Source organism: Astatotilapia calliptera, chromosome 17, assembly GCF_964374335.1.
Source record: "Astatotilapia calliptera chromosome 17, fAstCal68.1, whole genome shotgun sequence".
NCBI classification, from domain to species: domain Eukaryota; kingdom Metazoa; phylum Chordata; class Actinopteri; order Cichliformes; family Cichlidae; genus Astatotilapia; species Astatotilapia calliptera.
Window position 1 is genome coordinate 37,400,377 of NC_137438.1, and position 11,340 is coordinate 37,411,716.

Consider the following 11,340-nt stretch of genomic DNA (forward strand, 5'->3'; position numbering starts at 1 on the left):
CATCGCATACTTAATTTAACTTGAACTTGAACATTGGAAACTAAGTAAATTTGGCAGGTGGTAAATATTGGGGGTTTTCTTATATGTTACGTAGCCTTTTTTATGTGGTGCCGAAATTAATTAAAAACTGGTCCTCATCCAGACTGCGAAAATTCACATGAAGGCCAGAAAAAGGACTCAAAAAGTGGAGAAACGTTTGGCACATGGTTTGTGAAGTAGAAGCCAGACAGAAAAATATATCAGATGAAAATAGGCCATGTTTTTGCCTAGATAACCTGTTTGATAAGACAATGGTCTTTGGTTGGAACCATTAGTTCATGTCAATGAAATTGGGACAACTTGTGCATTTATTAGTAGAACCCTGACTTTGATAACTTGTGAAATAAAGCTAATTATTTGTCATACAGTACTGTGTAAAAGTCTCAAGGCAACCTTTATTTCTTCATATTTTGTTTGCAAAGTACCTTCTTGTAAGATTTTTTTTTAATGCTCTTGAGCAATATTTCTCAAGGAATTTTGAAGGGTTTTCAAAGTTTTCCTTTGGACTCATTTTAGATAATTTAGCAAATAGCCAATTTTAAATAGCATCTGTAGACACTTTGTTGCTAGTAGTTTGTTGCAAAAACACATAATTTGTACCAATTTCTTTAGCTGAATCTATGAAAAATACCAAAGATAAGACAATTCGACAGGCATGTGTTTGTGCACCAACATTGTGATTCCCAAATGCATTGAGGGAAAATTTGGCATATATTGGCAGGTTGTCCTTTTAACGCAATTGAGGACACTACATGCGTTCACCATTCAAAGAAGAGCTTTAAATGTTCCTCAGCCTGGAGAACTAATTCTAAAGACCGCGTAAAGAAATTACAAGAAAGCCTGCTAAGGTGATAATACCAAATACTGAATTTCAAACTCATTATAATTGTACAAACTATGGTTAGGGCTTAAAAACTGTATTTTATCTAAGTTTGCACATTTTTCAATCAATCAGTGGATATTGATCACATACTGTGATTTTATTTCACAAAATGACAGCATGAAAACACCCCATGAAGATTCCATATGGGTTCACACTGCTCCCTTTCCTGAAAATCATCAGAAAACATTCAAATAAGAAGAGACTCATGACAAATGCACAAATGGACAAGTCTGATTTAATGTTTGAGCCACAACGTTTTGTGCTATTGTTCAACACTCAGCCAAAATTGTAAAAACAAAATGCCAATAACTATAACAATAAATGCATGCTGGGCACAAGTCAAAATTATTCTGCAGCTTTCTAACAGAGTTAGACCACATTTGTGATGCTACATTAACAACTGCATAAGCCGTTAAGTACAATTTTCCTGGATGTTAAAAATCTTGGCACCCACCAGAGAGCTAATGACCATTCACCAAAGGAGAATCACCAGTACTGTGATACAAATATTGCCATTTTTTAGATGTTGAAAACAATTGTGTATAGCCATAAACAACAGGCAAATGTGCTGACTTACATCAGGTAAATTAACACAGACTTGTTTAAACAATATGCATAGCCAGTTGTGCTTAATTCATTTTTACTGATACGCCACCAAATCACAACAAAAATCACTTTAAGGCACTTTATATTCTAAGGCAAAGGCCCTACAATAATAAAGAGAAAATCCAAACAATCAAATAACCTCCTATTAGCAAGCACTCAATGACAGTGGGAAGGAAAAACGTCCTTTTAACAGGAAGAAAACTCTGGCAGAAGCAGTTTCAGGGAAGGGCGCCGATCTGCAATGGCCTGTTGGGGGCTAAAGCACATAATAACTTCCTAAAGACCCATTCTAAGCCAGGAAAAACCCTGCTGTTCTTTTAAAATAGCGCCTTAAGGCAACTGTTCCTGGGATTTGGCTCTATATATAAATAAAATTGAATTGTACTGAATAAAAAACAAAAAACTTCTTTTGAGTAGTTTGGCCCATTTATCTCTTTGTTTATTTTTCTCCAGGAGTGCTTCTGATTGAGGTAGGGTCTTTTCTCAATGATGTTTTACTAAGTCGCCCAATCAAAGAACAATATGTAGGCAATGGCATCCCCCTGCTGATACTGACTGAGCTGGGAGCTGCTCAAGACTGGGCACCACAACCAAACAGGCATCAGACACAGGACCTCTTAACCAGGAAGGTAAGCAATGACCGAGCTGTAGCTCAGAGCAAGAAGGTGGAGCCAGCGATAAATAGTCAGTCTTGCCCTGGAGTCTGAGTGAGCAAGGTGCTCACTTGTCATTCACAAATACAGATCAAAATAGGCGGGGGGTGGGGGAGTGGGAAACATCATTTTCAGGTTCTGAAGAAAATTTACTCACACTCAGTGGTTTAAATCACATATTCTTTGCCATTGTCAGACCTCAGCCACTGTACATATATAAGAGGTTTCAGGCTATTTTGCACCATTAAAACATGAGTGAGCAGGTATCCTGTGAAAGAATGCCTTTCTCTGCAAATGCACAGCACAGGAAGGACAGGCTGTACAGTACTCATTAAGTCTCTTGAAGTCTTTAACGGTGCTACCAGCCTGCAGCAAAAATCCATTCATAAATTTTCTTCACTCATTTTTGTTAAATCGATAGTAACAGTCTACTGCCACGCTGGAATATTCTTCATCCGGACAAACAATTGTGATGTAAGTTGTTGTTATTGATTTAATCATTAAAAGGATCCAAAAATATATACTTTTTTTCTTAAACATATTTTTGGGATGCAGAGACTTGGAAAAGCTTGGTGATATCATGGTGGAGAGGACCGATCAATAGACACTTTCTGTTGTTTTCTCCTTTATTTGCCAGCCATCTGTAGCTCCCAGATAAGCTTCCCTGTCTTGCACTTAGTAACAGCATATTTTATAAAATATGTTAACATTAAAGCATTTCACATTGATTAGTGGGCACTACTTTTTCCTTTGTGATGGTCACCAGCTGCAAATTGTCTTTTTGCCAAGCTTCTTATTTGCTATCGCATCGCTGTTTGACTCAACCAAAATGATTCACCCTAAATCACTGTTACCTCGCTCTCCATCCATGTATGCTTAGTTGTTTCTAATGTGCGTCCCGCTGCCCACTGTACCTTGTAAATGCCACAGTATGCCTTTGCAGAGGAGAAAGAGGGCTCAGGGGCAATCAGCAGAAGCGTGGGGGCAGAGCGGATGCGCTTCAAAGGCTGTCAAAACTATATTATATGGTTGATCCCTGTCCAATTCACTTTCACAGTTCAATAGCTGCTGTATGTTAAAGCTGAAAAACAAAGACAATCATTGGTGTCTCATCATTTTAAAGTTAGCGCACAAGAGGCTTTTTCTGTGTGTGTTAGAGAGGAGGTTGGGGAGGCGGTCAAACAAGGGAAAGTCTCAGCAGAGTGACCGCATAGGTCAGGTTTGACACACTTTATTATTCATTCACTGTCTGTCCTCAGCTGTGCTTAGCTCATCAGTGTGTGCGCACACACACACGCACACAGAGTTTCCCCTAGGTGCGGCTTTTACTGCACATATGCGCCTGGACGATGCACAAATGTCAAGAGCAATAACTGGGATGTCACTCCAAATTCACTCTCCTCTCTTCAGTGTTTAGCAGCTAGGTAACTCAGGGATCTGTCTTTCTCTCCGTCTCTCTCTCCCATGGTGTGAGCGTGTTTCTACATATGTGTGAGTGTGCCTGCGTGTGCCCTAACGTCTCAAGGTCTATGATGTTTTTGTTTATTCATTTCAGTTCAATTTACCTTCAGGTGCTTCAGGATGACTGCTAAATTATCAATATTATTACAGTATAAACATATAATCATTTCTCTATTTTAAAGATCCCTCGTATCTTTAATATCACACCTGGAAATTTTAACCACCATCATCCTGCAACTCTTTGTCTTCTTAATTTACTACAAGGTGAAAACTGAGATATATTTACTAAGAAAATAGCGCCTCCATTCCTGGAAGATTCCTGGGAACTCGTGGGTGTAGAGCAGGAAGGTCCAACACTTTATTTTAAAACAGTTTATTTGTTCTGTAAGCGTTGATATGATCCTTAAACACCACACCTCTTAGTATTTGTGGGTCAAATTTCCATGTACTCTGATGAATTTAGTTTTTATATTTGTTCTTTACTCTTTGTTTTAATCTTATGACATACTATCAGATTCTCCTGTGACCTAATGCGATCTGATATTACGCTGTCTGTTGACTTACACAGTCTGCATGCCAGCTTTCCTTCTTGTCTTCAATATAGTTGCTCTTTTCCAGTCTTACTGACTAAAGCTCACATGCATTCATACGTTCTTTACACTAAACTCCTGTACAGTGCTTTTCCTCTCACATTCACTCATATGGCAGTGCTGTCTGCACTGGCTGTGTTGCTTTCACGCTGTAGTATGTTTAACCTCTTCATATTTTTCTAAAATTATAGTTCTCTTCCTTTGTTTGATCAGCCAGTCTTCTGCCAGGACTTATCCACGTTCGTGATTGGTCAGATGGTGCCAGCAGCAACCTTTTCATGTGAACACACTCATAATTAAATTAGGAAACCCTACGTTAATTTGACAAGTTGGTAACCAGCTTCATGTGACTGCTTATCGTCAGTGCTGATGTTAGGGTTAGTGAATTCACTTAACAGAAATATACCCCTAGCATGCTGAACGTACTTCATAGTGCAGGCCTCTTGCTACCTGTATTAGCTGGGATAGTCCCAGTACCCACCTTCCTGCAGCCCCATACTGGATTAAGTGTTTTAGAAAATTAAAGGATGGAAATCGCTGCATAAGCTAAGAAATAGTTCCGAAAGCAACAGTTGCATTCACAGACACTGTCACCTTCTCTGTAGCATGACCTGGCATAAAGTGGAAAAATGTCTAAAAATATCACAAATGCGATGGCATACATTGCATAGGGAACTTTTACATTTGTGAAGGTACCAATGCCTTATATACAGGTTTCTGAGCAATGCATGCTATCATCCAATGCTTTCAAGAAGTCATTACTTATTTCAGCAAGACAATGCTAAAACAACTTTTGGAGGTATTCCAACAGCACGGCTCAGAGTTGGGAAGACTAGCAGCTGTCCAGACCTGCCACCGACTGACACTTTAACATATAACGTAATAAAACTCTTCCAGCTGAACTTCCATATAAAATAGGAATGGGAAAATATTTTGCTTTAAAACCTGGCTGCTGATGCAAATACTTACAAACACATACAGAGCGCTGTTAAAAGAAGCTGTGATGACACGGCCCCTTTTTCAAAAGTATGCTACCGGCATAAAATTCAAAAAGAGCAAATAATTAATTTTATAATTTTCATTAGAATTAAGGCTTTAAGTAACGTGAAAATCATTTTTGTAATTGTATTTGACATTGCATTTGACCTTTGGGAAAATTGGAGAAATTATTAAATCCCTCGGCACGAACAACGATCTTTTCCAAGCTGCAAAATAATAATAACAATAATAATAATAATATCCTTCAGCATAGCTGTATGATGAAAACCCAAATGAAGGCGTAGTCAGGAACCTAGACCAAATCAGAATTTAAAGCATGTGACCGGTATTTCATAAGTCTGCAGTTTACAACATGTCGAAGGAGTAATATTAGTTGGAGTTTTGATAGCTTCCCCCAGCTGAAATGTACATATTTAACATGTTTAACTGAATGAACTGTTTATGTAAACTTTCGCTTTTTGACTGACTTTTTGTGGTAAGGCTGACGGGATAGCTGTTCTTAAAGGATACAAACTGAAAACCTTTCTCTTTGTCTAGACCTGCATTAATATGTTGCTAATACAACACTGTAAGAGCCTCCTTGTTTAGGTTTAAAAGGAAACGTTGCCACAATCGGTATTGGTATTTTTTTTAACTTCAAACTGGGCACCAGAATTACCCTAATTTGTTTAAAGCTGTTCCCAATCAAGATCATGTGCAGCCCTCTCCCTGCCTCTCTCTCTCTCACTTTCTTGCATGTACAGTCGGTTCATGAATGTTCTCATTTGTTTTTTGTGTCAGCCCATTATGAACATTACATTTAATGCTTAACATCTTATAATCAATTTCCTCTCTTTTAAGAGCACAAAGCTGTCTTTGACCTCTCAGCCATTCCCACTGGTTCCTTTGAAGATTGTCAAGATTTCTGTGATGCCATATAACTTCTATCATCCCATCAAATAAATCTCGAATATTAAATTTGATGTATTTCTTTCCTTACGCACAAAATATAAATTGGAAAAAAAAATGCATAGCATATAACTACTAATTGTATTAGACAGAATAAATACTGTAAAACGTTAGGGGGCAATTCATGATCTTTCCCTGGCAAATACTTGGCCTCAGAAAGAAAGCTTTGATAAAGGTCTTTGATTTTATCAGCAAGTACAAAGGGCGCGCAGACACATATTAATCATGTATCGTTCTTTGCTTTGAGTAGGTTGTAGTACAGCTACCTTCTCAGGATTTGGCAGCTTGTATCAGACCCCTGGGGCCTGAAGCTCAAGTGTCTGGCCAAGAGACGCCCCGCTGGGTCAGTAAGGATGGGTCCGTGCCCCACGCTCCTGCACTACAGAGCAGTCCTATAACCAGCCTTTGAAGACCAAACCAAACCAGTGACATTTGCTGGCGTTTATCATCACAAATCTACTGGTGAAAATCAAACTTGTGCTGACACTTTTTATTCAAGACAGTTTAATAAAACAAAGGAAGAGCGGTCTATCTCTCTCTATCACACACACACACACACACACACACACACGTTAAACCTTGAAAAACTTCTGAGCAGAGAATACAACTCGAGCCGTTTGTGGATAAAGTGGAATTACAGTATGCGAAGTTGCTGCAGAGATAATGTAGTCTCGCTGTTTTGTATTCTTCTCTCTACATGTACCGCAATAAGGCAGACTATAAAAAAAGCAGCACTTAAACACACAAAGTGCAAATACATATAAAAACTGTCACATTCTACTTACTTTACTAAGACTCTCTGCAATTATTGAAGTCTGTTTTGGGCAAACTTAAAAAGCAAAAAGCAAAAATTATAACACTGGTATGTAAAACAATTAAATCAAATCAAACATTCAGCTCCTTTTTTTTTTTTTTACATGTATGTGTCTGAACTCTTCTTTTCCTATTTAGCCCGAATGCCAAGAATGTTTCACACAGAGCAGAGATCATTTTGTGAAACATGTCAATAATCTTACCTCCTGTCAGGCAAAGTATCCCCACAGCTGAGTCCCGCTCACATAGCTCAGGCTCAACCACCCTCTAGTGACTGGAAGCCGGCATTACAATCACACCACAACAATCTGCTCTTCTTAGGAAGTATCCCACCGCCTTTAGCTTACGTTTCTACATGTATAAGCTTTCGCTAGACAAATATATCATGATGTATCTATCCACTGGCCAAGCCTATTCCAAGCCTGAGAAATGACAGAGAAACGCAGGAAGTCGTTGGAACATAAACAAGGCGCAATGGAGGAAGCAAGGGTCAAGGCGGCGCTTCCTGTTCCGAAACCACCACTGTGTGCCTGCAAGCAGACGCCAGGCAGCTGTGACACAAAACTTCTCTTATTAGTGTTATGATCAGATATCCCCCTAAAACTGCTCGCTCTGCATATTCAACTCATCTGAAAAACACATAGTACGATTTAGGGAAGTATATAGTCATTTCCACCATGTGGTTGGACCAACAACTAGTAGGCTACAGTATACAGATTTCTGCAAAACTAAAAATGTTACACTTGTGTGTTTCGGGGGTTTTCAGCATTTGTTTTTGTCATTACTTTGCTACTTTTTTCTTTCATTTTTGATGTCTTACTTTTGCTCACCAGCTCTATAAGTGAACTTATCCATAATATAAAAATAAACAGTCCCTCAGTTACCAGCGCCTTGTATGATGCTTTGATTATTATTTTTATGGCACACTAACCGGAACATTATCCCAGCTTTTCTGGAATTCTGAGCAGTGCAAATAGTTTTATTCTGACTAAGAAACTGATGACACAGTTTCAAAGTATCTGATGTAAAAAAAAAAACCCCAACAACAACCTTACAGTTAATTAATCGTGAAGGTTTAAGTTGTGGTTAGACATTTATTGCATAGCTCCTGCTTCACTCCACAACATTGCATTGTTACATAAATTTCCAGTAAACAACCTAACATTTAACCTTGCGTAGCCTCAGTTTCAACTGCAATGTTAGGACTAACATTGGGAAAAGTATGTTTTTAATTTAATGTAACAATACTAGACAACAGATTCAGATATCAGATTTTTTTTGTGGTGTGGTGGGGTTTGTTCACCTACAATCATTGTGCTGCTGCCAGCTTTGATTTCCTGTGCTTTTTTTCTGTGTTTAATTAGTACTTTTCCCCCTTTTTTTTCTTTTTTGCAAATGAATACAACCAGAAACCTGTTCAAAGTCATTTGGGGGTTATGAAAACCTCCATTGTCAGATGTCCAGTCTGGATTAGATTCATTTGCCGGCCAGACAAAACAGCAGCATCTGGCCAGCATTATTATAGCATATCATAATGAATTCGTAATCTGGTATTATTTAAGCATTTGGTATTATTCTCAAACTCAATTACAGTAATAGTAGCATAATGATTTCAAAGGGTTTACATTTTGGGTGGCAGACAGGATGTGACCTATCTCGTTCTCATTCTCACACACAGACAGATTACCTCAAAAACACAGGAAAATCACCTCGGTTTCCATTTTGGTTATTACATGCTACGCTGAATAACCTTTTTGCAAAATGTGCTCGCTCAGTTTCTCTGTTTCATTCTGCTTTTTCTTTGTGATCGTTCCAGCACTGCAGCCCACAGTATGCCATGGACCATAATGCTTGCTGTATTCCACTCAAATGTCTTATCAACACTTCAGAGAAGACGCAGTGCATCAAAATTTAAGGGGAGACATATGGTATACATGAGAATGATCTCAACAGACTTAGTGTAGTGTATACACAGTAGCATCTGTATCTTAATAGGCTATCAGCAATGGTGAAGGGAGAATGTGAAAGCTCTGAGGGATTTAGGAGAAAGGATATGATTACATTTATGTCCCATCAAGCAGCTTGCTGGATCCAGGGGAATGCCTAATATATGTCTGTATTTGGTCGCCAGCTTACATCTGTCTGCTTATGGATTTATGACTTCCAAACTATTTGGGAAAAAAAGGCGCCTCTCGACAGAGCCAGTGACTAATAACTAAAGCCGACAGGGATGGCAGGCAAACACACGCGCGCGCGCGGATAGACGTAACGACAAGGCTCGGCGACAAGGAACAAAAGAGTCGAAATCTGACACATTCCCTCTGACAGAAGGATAAAAGTCATTCGCCCCTCGAGCCATGCTTGCACACACTACACACATGCACAATTTACTTCTTTTTCTGTCACGCAGAGTTTTTGTCACAAACATGCACATAATGTTTCATTTAAAGAGTCCCGTGTATATGCTCAGCCTTTAAAGCATTAACAGTGAGCGTGATTTTTATTTTAGATATCGTTCTCATAAATATACAGAGGTAGATATGAACTTGTGCCACTGCGACTTTAACGGGCGTGTGACAGGGAGGGCAGTCTGGCCTGGTTCATGTTGAATCCAACATACTAACCATGATTTTGTTTTTCCTATAAGGTTGAATTTCAGGAAAACAGCTCTAGGAATAAATGTAGGAGAAGCAAAGAGAGGAGACAAATTAAAGTGAAAACGTTCAAACCGAATAAGGGAATCTTATCACTCTAGTGCTGTGTGGGGGGCATTTTTTGTCTTCTCAAGCTAGACTGATAAACAAGTTGTGTTAATAAGCGCTCTGCCTGGAGGGATTTCTATTAGCAGTTAGGTTGACCTCTTCTGGATGACACTAGAGATGCCCCTGACTGACTGGCCACGGACTGGAACTGGTGACTGGCTGGTTAGCTTCCCGCATGCCCATTGCTTTCATGCACAGCAGCGGTTTGCGTGGAAACTCTTCTTTGTGTGAGTGAAGACACAGAGTTTGCCACAGTCAATCATGGGAAGATCAGCACAAAATGTTTGTGAAAATAAACCTAATCAGACGCTTTAATCACCTTCACCCAGCTGAACATGAACAGAGCTCAGAGCCAGTGATAAGCCAGTAGACTCAGCAGGAGCCTCGGTGTGAGCAAAGGATCAAAGCGGTTGTGAGAAAAATTACGAGTGAAAAATAATAACACGGTTGAAGCCCTGATTTTGTAACATACTGGAAAATGATAGAAGTATATGACATTTGTTTTGTTCTGTAAATCTGTTACACTATCTTTTATTTGATAAGGTAAATTATGTCAGGTAAAGGTGGGTGTTCAGCAGCTCACTTTCAGTTAATTATTTGTAACTCTTTCAAGTCACAAGGGGATGTGGATTTGCTCATTTGTGCACAGTTGGACAACTGATTGCGAAGTCTGGTTTTGGGCAATTGCACTAAATCAAAATGGCAAAGTTGTTCTCAAAACCAAAACACAAGGCCAGCTTTCTCAGTGCAGGTTTTTAAGTTTAAATCTCAAGTTTACATGGATAATGTCAAATGCATCCCGTGTGGTGAGCACTGGAGGCTGAACGGCTTTTGACACCTGGGTAGGAATGGTGATGAACAATTGAGCATTAAGCCGTTAAAATATGAGGGTGGAGACAAATGGAGGCGTCAGCATTGGCAAAAAATTGAAATAATAAACAAGGGAGAATAAGAGGGGAAAATGAAAGAAAGGTGGAAAGGTGAAGAAGATGTGAATGGGTAGTGGGGGGGCGAAGGCAGATTGTGTTTGCGAGAGGCGTTTAATCCCCAGAAGCATCCTGACGGCATCTGCTCCGTACAGATGGGGATGAAGGGATGTTGCAGTACACACATGCATTGTGTCAAAAAGGAAAAAAAGCACTGTTGAATGTTGGAAGCTTTTTTCTAACACCCTCGAGGATCATGCTAAGCATAAGGTAAGGGAACCTGGTTGTGTTTCATAATTTCCCACATTACAAAGACCACTGGAGCTGTGGCATCAGGTGATTAATGAACACAAAGCTCTTTGTTTCTCTCCCTCTCTCTCTAAATATGTTCTCCAGAAACGGTCTATCTATCTCGCGGTACAGCACAGAAGTTGGAATGGCGAGATTGTCTGGGGAAGCAAATGTGCTATATATGGTTCATCCATCCTGTGTGGCAAATGTACATATATGAAAGCGCCATGTGAAATGACTTTACCGTCATCATTTTCTGTTCTTTAAAAATTAAATTCAAAATTCACTGTCAGTTCTTATTTTGTTCTGTATTACATGCACAACAGCCTTAGTTTTTAATATTTTAACATATACTCACTTTTACTCAAT

The 11,340-nt window shown here is 39.2% G+C and overlaps 1 protein-coding gene across 2 annotated transcripts in view; it reads right to left on the reverse strand.

Moving 5' to 3' along the window:
* sox5 (SRY-box transcription factor 5) overlaps positions 1 to 7,381 on the reverse strand; it is a 254,966-nt gene extending 247,585 nt beyond the window's left edge. The window contains exon 1 of one of the 2 annotated variants that reach the window (XM_080291864.1): positions 7,196 to 7,381. The gene's annotated coding sequence lies outside the window, so the exon portion shown is untranslated. The remainder of the gene's footprint in view (positions 1 to 7,195) is intronic. The other variant, XM_026147894.2, reaches the window with a different exon arrangement.
* Positions 7,382 to 11,340: the final 3,959 nt, after the last annotated feature.